At 48.8% G+C, this 15,335-nt stretch overlaps 1 long non-coding RNA gene across 1 annotated transcript in view; it reads left to right on the plus strand.

Annotated features, from left to right (window-relative positions):
* The first annotated feature begins 2,954 nt into the window (after positions 1 to 2,954).
* The window catches only part of LOC119443918 (uncharacterized), a 41,474-nt gene continuing 29,093 nt past the window's right edge, over positions 2,955 to 15,335 (plus strand). The window contains exons 1-3 of the long non-coding RNA XR_005190359.2: positions 2,955 to 3,079; positions 4,972 to 5,039; positions 5,829 to 5,933. This is a non-coding gene — a long non-coding RNA (uncharacterized LOC119443918). The remainder of the gene's footprint in view (positions 3,080 to 4,971; positions 5,040 to 5,828; positions 5,934 to 15,335) is intronic.

Genomic DNA, 15,335 nt, shown 5'->3' on the forward strand with positions numbered 1-15,335 from the left:
GAAGGCTATATGACTAAAGCGATGCGTACAATTGTCATTTTATTCCAATGCAATGCAATGTATCATGCAATGTTTACATTTATGCTCCACACATATCCTTACTTCAAAAATCATATTATGGGGCTTTATGTGCCAAAACAACGATCTGAATATGAGGCACGCCGTAGTGAGGGACTCCGGATTAAGTTGGGCTACCTGGGCTTCTTTAACATGCACCTGAATCTAAGTACACGGGTGTTTTCTGCATTTTGCGGCCATCGAAATGCGGCTGCCGTGTCTGCGATGCCAACTTTATTGTTGCCGAATGCAGTAACCTATGTAAGATAATTGTGCTTTAAAAACGCTGCTCACTGGTACTAACTTGGGGCTCTAAATTATGTGCTATATAAACAGAACCATCTGATGGCCTCAGGCAGTTTTCAGCAATATAGCGCAATGAATATTATAAACCTTAAGTAATCCGTTCGTTATCAAGCGCCAGTCCATTCAAGTGACCGTGTGCTTCCGAGATACCTATGAGGCGGCATTATGTTACAGTTTTTATGTCTTAATACATTTTTATTGCATGGAACATGCAATTAGAATCTATGCGAAGTATTCTTTTTGTCAGCATTCTGTGGTACCGAAATCTTGTGCTAATACATATACACACAAATATATCCCGCGAGGTACTGACCGCCACACTGACCGATTGTCGCCAAACATTGGAGGTACACGCAGTGAAAGCTTCGCCTTAATAAGAAAACTGTGCAACTGCAGACTTCCTTCATCTGCTCCAGAATTCCCGGTGACAAAGGAAAAAAAAACATTATAAAAAGTCTTGTTGCGACCAATCTATGACATTGTCCAGCTGCTAGTATTTTAGAGACAATTTCAAAGCCATTCTGCATACCCGCAAACACATATTTCTGCGTACTTTCGTGTGCCGCAGCTATTCAGCACCCTCGACGTTACATCCAGGAGAACGTCGACTTTGTCGGCCGGACACCGTTCATTGTCTTTAAACAATTCACGGAGCGAATTCATGCCCAGCGTACTTTCAACGAACAAGCCAGACTACTATGTATTTATTTCGCGTTTGGTACTGCAGACACAAGTGCAATATTTTGAATAGGTAGTTTAGAAACCATAGCACACTCAGATATACGAATCTCACCATACTTTCATAGCGCATGCGGCAGAGCGTGCTAAGGCGCACGGATCGTCGCCTCCCACTGTACGTCACTGCACCAATCAAGACAGATTTTTTCAGGATTCTATATGCTGAAACGTCCTAGGTTAAATACGTTCCAATATACCTATGACCAGAATAGAAATGAGCCAATTTCATGTCGTTCCTCATGCATCCGGCGTCATATTCGAGGTGTTTACGTTGTGTTATCGTTCAAGAAATATTACGAACAGAATTGAAGGTAATGTGGCATATAGTGTACAAGGGATCTCAGGTGGATATGGGCAGGCCCTGCGATACAGATACGCAAACCCAACCTTATTACATCTTTCACGTCAATCTAACGATTAAAATCTTTTTTTTTTAATTTTGTTTGTACAGTGTCGGATATCTTTGATATCCTTCTGAAAACGGTGTATACTTATATCGGTTTCCTTAGACGTGTCAATGCTAATCATACTCACTACTCTCATCTCCACTGCAGGAGTAATGCCTCTCCCAGCGATAACTAGTTACCCCCGTCTTGGTAGCCTTGTTAAGCAATTATTAGCTAAGAACTGGGCTATCTCTGCAATATTACGGTCAAACGGTGAGACCTGCGTGAAAAGAACTATTTTCAAAGATTGAGCAGGCGCATCAGCTCCATTGCTTATGCTGGTACAAGCGCTCGACCGGTAAACTTCACAGCCGTTTGGCGTTTTGTTTTATTGTTACTGGCCTAGTTTACAACATGGTTTTAATGGTTTACTATAAAGGTAGCTTTAGAAAACACTTGATTAGTTCAACGGTTAATTAAAGTCAACCTGGAAATTGCAAAGAGCAACCCCGTAAGAAACACTGCGCCTCGTTATTTTTTTCCCAGCCAGCCTCCCCTAGTTCATGAGAAAGCTGCACTGCCCGCAACAAGAGAAAATTTAAGCTCCTAGTCCACAAAGAAGCCAGGAAGCGGCGCCTGAACCAGAGTATTAGCCAACACCATGACCTCCGAGATTAATGACGCCACGTTGTAGGGAGCCACCGCGATCGCGACGAACCGCGCACTTGCAGCTTATAGACAGACAACAAATCTCCATTCAAGCCAAACCATTGTATAATGTCCTGTCCTAGCGTACCTCGTCAAAGAAGTTTTTCCTTATTGTTCCATCTGATGGGTGCCGTAAAATTACAGATTTTAGCATTTCACCAATAACTCTAACTGCAACTAGGTTGAGGAATTCGCGCATTGTACAAAGGAACAATTGTCCCAATGACTGTTAACAGTCATTGAGCAGTACGCGATGCCATTGAGGTGAATGCAAACCTCGAGCATTGTTCCTGAAAACTTTCGTACGCAGTGCGGCTGGACTTGGTAAGTCGTATGAATGGGTGCGTGTCATCAAAGCTCTTTAGCCTAGACATTTTCTTGGGGCTTAAGAGTCTTTCTTTATATTTTTTACTGCGGACGTGTTCTATCACATTTGCTTAAGTTTTACTTTCAGCTTTCTATTGTTTTTTTCCCTTTTGGCGTAGTCATCTGCAGTAGCTTGCAAGTAAACCTTGCTCGCCTAACATATGAGCCCTGAAAGAAGTTTTTTTCTCTCTCTGCCTTCAAACTATACCATAAATTTTGCTTATCTCATCATCATTTCTCTATCAAAGCAGTTTCTCTTCCCTTTCCTAGCATTTTCTTACTCTGACGGGGAAGCAATTCTAAGAAAAGACTTTCTGAAAAGCCAAACAATAGATCGAGCGCAAGGCCAACAAGAAAATATTCGATTGGGATTACATATAATAGAAGAGTACTCCGCAACGTACTTGATCAAGAGGAAGCCAGGACAAGAGCTGCCACTAGCGCTTTGCTGACAACGTATGCTGTACCAGCTATGGTGGCTTTTAGGCATCTAGCAACAGTCTTCTTTGCAACCGTTGGTAAGCTCAGATATGTCTCCTCTGAATGCAGTACTACCTAGAGTCTCGAATATGGTGCTTAGTAGGAGCACAACAGCGACAAGACCAGGTCAATTTCTTATTTTCAAGCACAGTACGATAATCTATCCTGGGGTCATTTCATTGCGAAAATGGTTCCTCATTTCGCTTCGGCTCATAAAGGACCAGGTTTCTAGGTCAGCCCCGGTCACTGCATTAGAGTCACGGTAGCATCTATACTGATACTTCACCGCGTATCGAAGGAGCCTCAGTTGGTAAAAACAATTCGGCTCTAATTCACGCTGTGAAGGTGGTTGGCCAGTGAAGATGTGGTATCACCTGATGCGATAGACCAATGTAACGTAGCCTTGAACTATTGAGCAATGCGCTACATGATATGATTGGCAGCAAGACTTTTAGATGCACTCTGTGTAAATAAAAGACGTAACGTTGGTTAACTTAACTTTATCCTAAAAGATGCAGTGTGAAAGGCGTCCTAACTGTGCGTGTCTTGCTTTCGGCAGGAAGCGCTGCGTCCATCCCAGCCACAGCATGACGCTTCTGTGTATGAAATTGTTAACGTACTCCACAAAACAACCATCGTTAGGTACGGAAAGGAGAGACACGATAGGCTCCGTTCTGCATATAGACGTTGTTGTACCCGACGCCGCTCATCCTGTTCACGCTGCTCTTCGGGAGCCCTGACTATGCGGGGCCTTTCCACAGCGCTATCACAACACAGACTGAATCAATTGCTAGGCGGGTTCTTCTTTTACATATGAAAGTGTAGTGACGTCACTCTTTGCTTCGTATGATACAGTTGCCACTTCCCGGCAACTGCAGCTTATCCAACCGTAATTTTTACCGGGAAACGCATGCGGCGAACGCTACGTGCTTCGCATTGTTCGAACGCGCCTTACCATCTATCATGTGGCTTTGACACTTAGTTTGTGATTTTCATAATTAGCACGAATACAAACTGGGCTATGTCTTGCATGCGTAATTCCAATGGAGATCAGCACTTCGCGCTTCAATTCGCGGAATGGTTTTCTGTTGATTGTTCCGTCGACGGAGACGAAGAAATCCCGGAATCCGAGTATTATACAGCTTCGGTGTAAAAACGTTACGCCAGAACCCATCTGACGGATATTCGATTAGCATTCCAGCATCGCGGAGATAGTTAAGAATATAGTGAAGCGTGCCCACTGTTTGAGTATATGGGCGATAATTACCCATGTACGGTAATTTTACCTAATCTGGGATTAATTGTCGCGTGCTGTCTCGTTTATACCTACATTTGAGTACCTTTTACAACTTGCACGACGATCTAGAGGCGCCAAAGGGCCGTTTCTTTTCTGGAAATGGTCACAAGGTACCCAGATCTCAGATGCCCGAGACCCATATGAAGTCTGCAAAGAACGCCTTGTCTTCAAACGTGGTCCATAATACTTTCCCGTAGTCATGTTGCGTGCGTTTTGAGACCGAAACACAGACAATCGACAATCAGAAAACTGAAACGCTTCCGAAGGTAAAGCCAATTTGTGACTGAATATGTGAACCTCGGCAAGGTCTATTTGTTTGCCCAACGGTTGTAAATTATACAACCACAACGCTGCCTTATCACATTCGTCGCCCTAGACATTCAAGCCAAAGCCGATAGTTTCTTTTCGAAATGGGCCCTCTAAATAGTGCACGGCCAATCCTTCCATTATCATGATCGTTTTTTTGTGTGTGTTGTTTTACGCAAAATTGTCCTTTGTGTCATTGCTCCTTTACACACACCACAATTATGCATTTCAGTGAAGTGAGCAATGAACACTTCAAGGGAAGTGTACTTTTGATGAGCTGTGAAATTATCGAAACACAAATTTAGTTTAATTAACACATTCTTTCAGCACTGCCGAAATCCAAAGCCTGGGCCACAGGCGAGTTGTATTGCGAGCGCTTGCTTCCTCTGTCAATAGTGAGTACATTTCTGAACTTTGAGCGTATCTGGTTGACATGGGTTCCCGGACTATAGCATGGCTGTAGCACTACGGCTAATGGTTTGGAAAATGTTATGCCTAGCTGCTAGCTTTTGGAAAACCGAGCACGGACAATGTCTGTCGAAAGCAATAAACAAAACGCGCTAACTGCAATTTCAGCCAAAATATGCGCCGCCAATTTCCGGTCTTCTTCTTTCTCTTCTTCTTTCCTGGGTTTTACGTGCCGAAACCAGTTCTGATTATGAGGCACGCCGTAGTGGAGGGCTCCGGATTAATTTTGACCACCTGGGGTTCATAAACGTGCACTACAACGCAAGCACACGGGCGTTTTTGCATTTCGCCTCCATCGAAATGCGGCCGCCGCGGCCAATTTCTGGTCTAAACCACAAGCAGTGTTTTTCAAAATTTTGGGGCTGCTGTAACCCCTGAACTTGACGACCAAGCTTTTTTTATCCCAGTGCGCACGTGCGCAATCTTGTCTTAATGTCTATCACGCCTTCCCTCTCCCCTTGATTTTTCTTTATGTTCACGAGCGTGAATAAACCCGATGTCTTCTGCATGGTACGACCGTGTCGTTCACTACAGGAGCAGCGTTGCAGCCGCCCGAAAGCATCGCAACAGGTGCACACTCCCATTTGAAGACCAGAGGCACTGAAAACACTTGCACTGCATTTTGGTGGGGAGGGCGAAGAGGAACCAGTACTCAATATTTCAGGCTGCCATTGACTATCGTGTGTTACTGATTGACGTGCTTTAACTTGTTGCAGACATCTGCTGTGACTCCGTGCATGTTTCCATGCTTATGGAGGTCACCAAACAATCCGCAACCTAAAATAATTCTGCAGACAGAGGCAGATGGCTGACCTTGTAAGGTAAGTTAATATTGCTTAACGCCAACCTTTTTAATGAATAGTTTTATTATCACTAACACAGATACACTAATACCTAAATAATAAGCAGATCTAGAGCAATGTGCCAGTAAAAGTTATGCCAAACGTTTTCCATGTACCTGTATCTAGCATCGTACGAATTGCCGCGAGATGTTAAACTATGCAACAAGATGTCCGCGTGAAGATCACTTTGTGCATGTGATGCGAGCGCGTGTATGAACAGAACGGTAACGTGATGACGCGAAGACGATTATGACTTCACGGTGACGACAATGCCATGACGATTAATTGACGATTGTTTCCATTCGGATGAAGCAACGTTACATCAAGTTCGGCTCTGACCTGCGTCGATCCTGACGGTAGCACAATATCACACAGCGTCGCCTACAAACACTAAGTGCCTCTTGTGAAGGGCGTGTGCAAGTGGAGCGTTGCCGAATGTGGTGCAATGTCACACAGCGTCTCAAAGCGCTAACGGCCACTGAGGGAGATAGGTGAACTGGTGAGCGCTAACATTTATGAACAACTTGTTGGTATGCTAAGTAATGGGCTCGAAGGGCAGTGGGAAAGTTGACAATCAGTATCTCTTTCCATTCCTAGGTTAGTGGCCTATTGGAAACGGGTGCCTGAACACTTGCTCTCGTTTTTCTACGCAAATTGTTTCTATGCAACGCGACGCACTTGTAAATCGTATCAAAGCGCTAGTCAATATGAAATAAAATGTATGCTTCTGTCACCTAATCGGTAACGCTTTTGGCTGTCGTGCCGGTGGACGCTGGTTAAAAAAAAATGCTGGCTCTCCCGTATGTGAGAGCATATGTAGGCATTAAATGACTACCATATTGCATCTTTTGCTGCCTGTGATGCCACCGCCTTCAACCGCTTTTCTTCTTCCTACAGTGTAGCGCGCTCAGCGTCTGGCGCTACTTTTTCTTCTTGTCGCAGACCGCTCACGACTTATGGACCGCTGGCGCTCAAAGAGCACAGGCAACCTCTCTATCTGCCTTTTGAACGTCGCAATTGGAAATTACAGATAAAACTTCAGCGTACTAGAAGTTACAGCTTCAGTGATATAGTGAGCAACGATTAGGAAGAAATTGGAAGCAATATTTTTTGGTAATTTGTTTGGGAAGTGCCTAGCGTTTGTAATGCGGTCCTGTACAAAGGGTTGAGGGCCAACTTTTGAGTGCTTGCCCGGATGATCTCGTTTTGTTCTCGCTGATGATCTCGTGATGCGCTGATGATCTCGTTCGAGTGCCCGGATAACGGTTCTGGCTTTTGGCTCAAGGTCACTTGAAGGTCGCCGACAACGGGAGCTAATAATTTTATGCTTAATATCTCTGTCAGATCACACCTGCCTAACGTTAGGAAGACATGAAGAGAGCGGTGTGGATCAGAGAACAAACGGGGATAGCCGATATTCTAGTTGGCAATAAGCGGGAAAATGGAGCTGGGCAGGCCATTTAATGCATAGGATGGATAATCGGTGGATCATTAGAGTTACAGAATGAATACTAAGAGAAGTGCAGTCGAGGACGGCAGAAAACTAGATGGGGTGATGAGGTTAAGAAATTTGCAGGCGCAAGTTGGAATGAGCTAGCGCAAGGCAGGGGTAATTGGAGATCACAGGGAGAGTCCTTTGTCCTGCAGTGGGCCTAAATATAGGCTGATGATGATGGTGATGATGATCCCTGTCAGATAAGTAACATTTTGTTGAATAGGCCCACAACAAGACGCGACACGAATCTGTCTACCATGCCCCCAGTTGTCTGGTGTGAGGCAGATAATGCTTCAAATAAATTACAGCTGTCAATTGCAAGCTAATCAGGCACTCGAAATAAATGCACTAAAGAAAGTCAACCGCCACATTTGTATTTGTGTGGTAGAGCACTGCATGGCCTCGGGCTATCCCGAAAGCCCGGGCCCTGCCCGGCCCGTGGGCGGGGCCGGGCCGGGTAGAGCATTCTTTCACGGGCTCGGGCCGGGCTCGGGCACGGCGTGTGCTTTTTGACGCGGGCCCGGGCCGGGCTCAGGCTTTCTGGTGGTGTGCATGTAACGTGCTGCGAGTTTTCTCGGCCGTCTCAACTCTGAAAACATGTATTTTTGGGTCTCGCGCCGGGTTCGGGCCTGTTTCGAGCCGGGCTCGGGCCGGGCTCGGGCCTAAGATAAAGGGGTGGCGGGCCGGGCCGGGCGGGTAACGTAGATTATTTCCGGGCCCGGGCCGGGCCCGGGTCTCACCATAAAGGTTTTGATCGGGCTCGGGCGGGCAGCCGAACGTAAAAACGGCCCGTGCAAAATCGGCCCGTGCAGTGCTCTAATGTGTGGGTGCGGTGTGTGTTAAGGCATGGCAAAACTCGTCACAGTGGAGGTCTGTGCACGAAGGGCTCCTACGAACATTGGGAGTGGGGAATATGTTGCTCTTAAAAGATAACAGGTTATTAATTATTTCATTAGCTTGCCTCATATCTACTAGAATACTAGGATGAACGTGAAGTCACAAGAAGCGTTGCATCTGCAGGAATCCGATGCCATGTCACAGGGTCCTCTTTCATGGCGATTACAAGCTGTGAAAAAGAGTGCGTTTCATTAGATTTGCATTTCAATCTATTGCATTTCAATAGATTACAGTTGAACCCGGATATATCGAACCCACATATAACGAATCGTTGTGTATATGGAATAGCTGTAAAATCCTCTTGAAAATTTCTGTTTCAAATTTTATTTTAAACATCGAATTACCTATACGGGTATCTCGAACTTTTTTGTGATCCCCTTCAGATTCGATATATCTGGGTTCGATTCTATGAAATTATTCATTTAAACGTAGCTCTAGCGATAGCCCAATCTTTACTGCAAGATGGTGTGTAAGCGTTAATAATTGTATACGGGTGTTTATTGGACGGCACTTAAAGCAGCGCAAGGGCGACAGTCCAAAAAGTGCAGCTCAGCCCGAGCGGCGCTCGAGAGCCGAAGAAAACGACCCCCTAGAAGGCGCTGAAGCGGACGACCGACTTCAAGGCACTGGAGTGGACGACCCACTTCAGGTTTCAACGCTTCGCTACAATTACCCCGGGTGTGAAAAGGGAGCCGCCCGGCGACTTAACAGGTTGTCACCATGAGTGGGTCTTGGTATATCTTGATGCGCTCCACATTGACGATGTCGCGCCCTCGACGGCGCATGTCCGAAGATGGTTCAACGGGTTCGATAAGGTCATTTACTGGGGACGTGCGTTTGACGACACGGTAGGGGCCTTCGTATTTGGGCAGTAGTTTTGAAGAGAGTCCAGTTGCGGTGGTAGGGAATGAGAGCCAGACGAGCGCCCCAGGTAAAAACGTGGGCGCAAAAGTGGTGGTGTCACCGCGGATGCTCTTCTGCCGCTATTGTTCATTTGCAGTAAAGGTCCGGGCAAGGTCGCGACACTCATCAGCATGTCTGGCTGTGGCAGATATAGGCGTATACTCAGACGTGTCTGGCCTGTATGGAAGGATCGCGTCAATCGTGTGCGACGGGTGGCGGCCGTACAATAAGAAGAACGGTGAGAAGCCAGTAGTACTCTGAGGGGCGGTATTGTAGGCGTAGGTGACGAAGGGCAGAAGGGCATCCCAATTTCTGTAGTCGGCGGCGATGTACATTGAGAGCATGTCGCCGAGCGTGTGGTTAAATCTCTCTGTGAGACCGTTTGTCTGTGGGTGGTAAGCAGTAGTTTTGCGGTGAACGACGCGACACTCTTTTGAGAATGGCTTCGACGACTCCCGACAAGAAGACACGGCCTCGAACGCTGAGTAGCTCATGGGGTGGACCGTGACGCAGTATGAATGATGATGAATCGGTGGAGCAGGAAGGAGGCAACATCTCGTGCTGTAGCCGCTGGAAGGGCGGCAATTTCGGCGTATCGCGTGAGATGGTCAACAGCGACGATGGCCCAGCGGTTACCAGCTGACGTCAGAGGAAGGAACCGTATAAATCGATATCAACGCGCCCAAACGGCCGGTTAGGACAAGGTAAAGGTTATAGTCCTGCTGGCGAGAGGTTCGGCGAAGATTTCCGGCGCTGACAATCGAGGCAGGAGCGAACAAATTTCTGCACGTACCGGTACATTCCCCGCCAAAAGTACCGTTGACGAATTCGGTGGTAAGTTTTGTATACCCCAGAGTGTGCACACTGCGGATCACAGTGTAACGATTCGCATATTTTAGAACGGAGACTGCGGGGTACTATCAGTAACCACTGGTGGCCATCGGCGCTGTAATTGCGTCGGTGAAGTACCTAGTCGCGAATGGCGAAATGGTGGGCTTGACGACGCAATGCGCGAGTTGGTGGTGCTGCCGACGGATCAGTGAGCAAGTCTAACAGCGAGACAATTCATTGGTCCTTGCGCTGTTGTGTAGCGATGGTGTGAAGGTCGATGGAAGAAACGGCCAGTTGAGTTCCTGAGCAGCGGGCGTTGTCATCGGGTAAGGGGGAGCGCGAGAGGGCGTCGGCGTCGGCATGTTGGCGTCCGCTGCGGTAGAACACGCGGATGTCGTAGTCCTGCAGACGAAGTGCCCAACGGGCGAGACGGCCTGAGGGGTCCTTCAATGACGACAGCCAGCATAGTGCATGGTGGTCAGTAACGACATCGAACGGGCGGCCATAAAAATAAGGGCGAAACTTCGTAAGGGCCCAGATGATCACCAGGCATTCTTTTTCGGAGACGGTGTAGTTGGCCTCGGCTTTAGTAAGCGTACGACTTGCATACGCCATGACATATTCAGGGAACCCAGGCTTGCGCTGTGCAAGGACAGCGCCAAGGCCAACACCGCTGGCGTCCGTGTGTACCTCTGTAGGGGCCGTAGGGTCCTAATGGCGTAGTATGGGCGGAGACATCAACAAACGCCGTAGCTTTGCGAACACGTCCTCGCACACTGGCGACCACGAGTCGAGGGGCCCCTTACTGCCAAGGAGCTTCGTCATTGGCGACATAATAGTGGCGAAGTTTCGAATCGAAACTGCGCAGTTCTTTGACGGACGTAGGTCTGGGGAACTCGGCTACGGCCCGAAGCTTGGCTGGATCTGGGAGAATGCCATCCTTGGACACGACGTAGCCCAGTATTGTCAGCTGCCGTGCTGCAAATCGGCACTTGATTAGGTTCAACTGTAGGCCGGCGTTGCTCAAACGCGTCAAAACAGCCGGAGGCGTTGAAGATGTGTGGAGAAGTCCGGAGCGAAAACAGCAAGATAACCCTTGCGGGTTATCTTGTTGAGCCGTCAGGAGTCCACACAGAACCGTACGGAACCGTCCTTCTTCGCAAAAAGAACGACCGGAGAAGCCCAGGGACTGTTTGATGGTTGAATAACAACCCGTCGAAGCATGTCGTCGACTTGCTCGTTAATTACGCGACGCTCTGTAGGAGATACGCGATATGGACGTTGCCGCAGTGGCGGTTGGGAGCCAGTGTCGATGCCATGCGCGACAGTGGACGTGCGGCCCAGGGAAGTTTGCGCGACATCGAAAGATGGATGGGTGGATGTAAAACTTTAATGAACGTCCTGAAGTACGCGACTCAGTGCGCAGCGGGCCGCTCCCACGTTGGGACAGTCAGGCCATGCCCGACCGCCGCATCGTGGGCCCTCTGGACAGCCCATAGTTGCGCCCCGGCATCGGGGCTCTTGATAGCGGAGAGCCACTTGTCCTCATTTATTTCTTCCGTGCCTCGTAACGAGGGGCAACGCCAGAGCATATGGTCTAAGCTAGCGAAGTCATTGCAATGCCTGCAAGAACTACTGGTATAAGTGTCGGGATAAAGCTTGTGTAATAAAGCCGTGCTGGGATACGAGCCTGTTTGCAATAATCTGAAGGTCAATGCCTGCGCTCTATTTAACTTCATGTGAAGAAGGGGAAAGTCTCTCCTGCCGAGATAAAAGTGCTGCGTAATTTAATTATATGTTGTCGGTTGATCTCTGTTCTCCACCATTGCGGGCCAGCAGGGGAGTTCTCCGTGGTCGCGGAAAGCGAGACCTCGCGCCTTCGAGTGGGCCAGCTCGTTGAGGTTTGTGGGGCCTCCCATGATGGATCCCATGTGAGCGGGGAATCACGTGAGAGTGTGGGTGGTGATGCTTTTGCCGTCGAGGCTGCGACAGGCTTCCTTGCACACGGTGCCAACGCTGAAGGCGCGGATGGCTGCCCTGGAGTCGCTGAAGATGTTGGCATGTTGGCGGTCCAGGAAGGCCAAGGCAATGGCCACTTGCTCGGCCGCACATGACGACGTGCTTCGTACCGAAGCTGCGTTAACGGTCGAACCCTTGTGGTTGATGGACACTACTGCGAAATTTTTGCTGTTGCCATATTGGGCCGCGTCAACGAAGCAGCTGCCGCCAGGGAGTTCTGTCGCCCGGCGTAGGAGCGCCACGGCCCTGGCCTTCCTTCTTTCCACGTTGCGCTGGGGATGCATATTGCGTGGGGCGGGGGATATGATGATGTGGTCTTTCTGCTCTTTCAGAAGGCCCTGGTAGGAGTCTTTGACTTTAGCTGGGGGGACGCCCATCTCTGTTAGGAGTCGTCTGCCCGCCGTGGTGCCAGAAAGTCTGAGAATCTGTGCCCTTTCTTGTGCTTCTGCAATTTCTTCCAGTGTATTATGAATGCCCAACTGCAGAAGTAGGTCGGTGCGTGTGTAGTTTGGTAGTCCTAGCGCGCTCTTGATCCCCCTCCTTATCATGGCATTTAGTTTGTCTCGCTCGGCCCTCTTCCAGACGTGCATGGCCGCTACGTACGTGAAATGGCATAACAAGAAAGCGTGGACTAGCCTTATCAGATTCTCTTCACTCAGGCCTCTCCTTCTGTTAGCTACCCGCTTGATTAGACCGATGACGCTATCCATCTTTTTTGCTAGTTTGTGAATGGTGATGCTATTTGTGCCCGCCCCTTCGAGTGTCATTCCCAAGATTATAATGGACGCGACTTTGGGAATCGAATCTCCGCACTTGATGTAGAGATTAATGTCGATTTCGGTGGGGGGTTTCCAGTTCTGTGGCTTGCGGCCCTTTCTAGTGGGGCTGTAGAGAAGGAGTTCCGATTTCTTTGGGGAGCACCGGAGTCCCGTGTCCGCTATAAAGCGCTCTGTAGTGTCGACAGCTTCCTGGAGAGCGTCTTGAACTTGTCCGTCACTGCCTCCCGCGCACCAGACAGTGATTTCGTCCGCGTAGATCGTGTGACCGATGCCCTGGATCTTGCCTAGGTATCTCGAGAGGTCGACCATTGCGATGTTGAAGAGGAGCGGTGAGATGACTGACCCCTGGGGGGTGCCTCTTCCACTCAGCTCCATTTTCTCTGATTCCAGATCTCCAGCCTTGAGGATGGCGCCTCGTTTGCTTAAGAAACACTTGATGAAGGCATGGAAGGACGAGCCCAGGTCGAGTTTGGAGATGGCGTCGAGAACGAACTCGTGACGGATGTTATCAAAGGCCTTCTCCAGGTCCAAACCAAGGATGGCTCTCGTGTCCCGACTGCAGCGTTCCACGATTTGGATCTTGATAAGCTTCATGGCGTCCTGGGTGGAGAGGCCTGGCCTGAAACCTAGAAACCTATCATGTTGTGAGGGAAAAGGTCGTTGGTCTCGATATACTCGGCAATTCTGTTATGAATGGCGTGTTCGGCCACCTTCCCTACACATGACGTCAGTGAGATGGGGCCGAGGTTGTCAAAGCTCGGCGGTTTACCGGGCTTTGGGATAAGTATGACCTTCGCCACTTCCCATTGTTCCGGTATAATTCCCTCCTCCCACATGCGATTTATCTCATTTGTGAGAAACTCGACTGATTCGTCCTCTAGGTTTCTGAGAGCCTTGTTGTTAATGTGATCAGGGCCGGGTTCCGACCTACCATTGAGGTCGTGTAGGGCGCGGCGGATTTCACTGACTTGGAAAGGCTCGTCCAGCGCGGAGTTCGGCTTCCCTTTGTATACTGGGTATGGCGCCCCATCGGCCACAGTTTTGAGTGGCATGTACTTCTTAGCTAGCGTCTCCAGCACTTCTGCTTCCGAAGACGACTTCTTGGCTTCGTGTAGCGCTTTAGCGAGGACACTTCTCTGGTTTGATTTGTTGCCCGAGTCGTCGAGCAAATGTTTCAGAAGATTCCACTTCCCTCCCGTGCGCATCTGCCCGTCGATTGCATTGCAAGGCCTAAATTATTCCAACAGGCACAGAAGCTGTGAACGCTGGACCGGCGTAAGGTATTCATCGATGGAGGAGCCAAATACATCTTCCGATGATGAATCCGAAACAGCACTGAGCGTACAGTAGCTCGGCCAGTGCGTGCCAACGGGTGCGTCGACAACTTGTGCGTCTTCGAGGGGTTCCTTTCTGCCGAGACATTCCCCTTGCAGCAATGTGACAGCATATGGGGATGGATTGCTAACAAAAATAGCGCTGTCACCGTGAGTGATTTGCACTGTCGCAAAGGGCACCAACAATCCTTTCTTAGCGCGAACGCGGTCAGATGGCGAAAGTAGTGCAATTGTGTCGCAGAGACCGTCGCAGTACACTGACACAGCCGCTGAAGCGTTCGGAGGCACTTGGGTATCGTCTGTGATGAGTATCTTGTTCGAAATTGATGGTCTGTCCGCCGGCGTCATCTCTGAGAACGGCGAGAGTTCTATTTCGGCGGGTGTGCAATGAATGACGGCGTGGTGGCGGAAGAGAAAATCCCATCCCAGGATGATGTCGTACAAGCATGCAAGATTTATGATGAATTCGACGGCATACATGGCGTCCCGAATGACGACGCGAGCTGTGCATACTGCTGTTGGGTGAATACTTTGGGCGCTAGCCGTACGAAGGGATAGCCCCGAAAGTTGCGTCGTCACTTTTCAGAGGAAACGGCTAAGTTTGGCGTCCATAACGGATACGGCGGCTACAGTGTCTATAAGGGCAAATGCGCGAACACCGTCTACAAACAGGACTATTATGTTCGATGGTCTTTGCTTGCTTCATCATTGCTCCGTTAATTGCTTCATCAAATCAGCGTTGGGAAAGGAGGAGCAACGATTCTGCGTCGAAAAGCTCAATGCAACAGGCTATGATTACCAGAAGAGAGAGTGCGCTTCGAGTCACGGTCGCGTGTCTGTGATTTCTGCCACTCTTCAGCTTCGACAGCAACTCTAGATTATCTTAACCTGTGGCTTTACTCAAACGATTATTCTGATTTGATGGCGAGTGAGAATTGCTGGGGAACCCGCCGTGGTGACGTGTAGGCTTTGGCGTCATCCTGCTAAGCCCGGGGGTGCTAGTTCGAACCCAGGCCATGGCGGACACATTTTCATGTGCGTGAAATGCAAAAACGCCATGTACTATGCATTGCGTGCTTGTTAACAAAAATGATCAAAGTTATACCAGAGTCCCCAGCTACGG

This window comes from Dermacentor silvarum, chromosome 3, assembly GCF_013339745.2.
Source record: "Dermacentor silvarum isolate Dsil-2018 chromosome 3, BIME_Dsil_1.4, whole genome shotgun sequence".
In the NCBI taxonomy this organism is placed as follows: Eukaryota; Metazoa; Arthropoda; class Arachnida; order Ixodida; family Ixodidae; genus Dermacentor; species Dermacentor silvarum.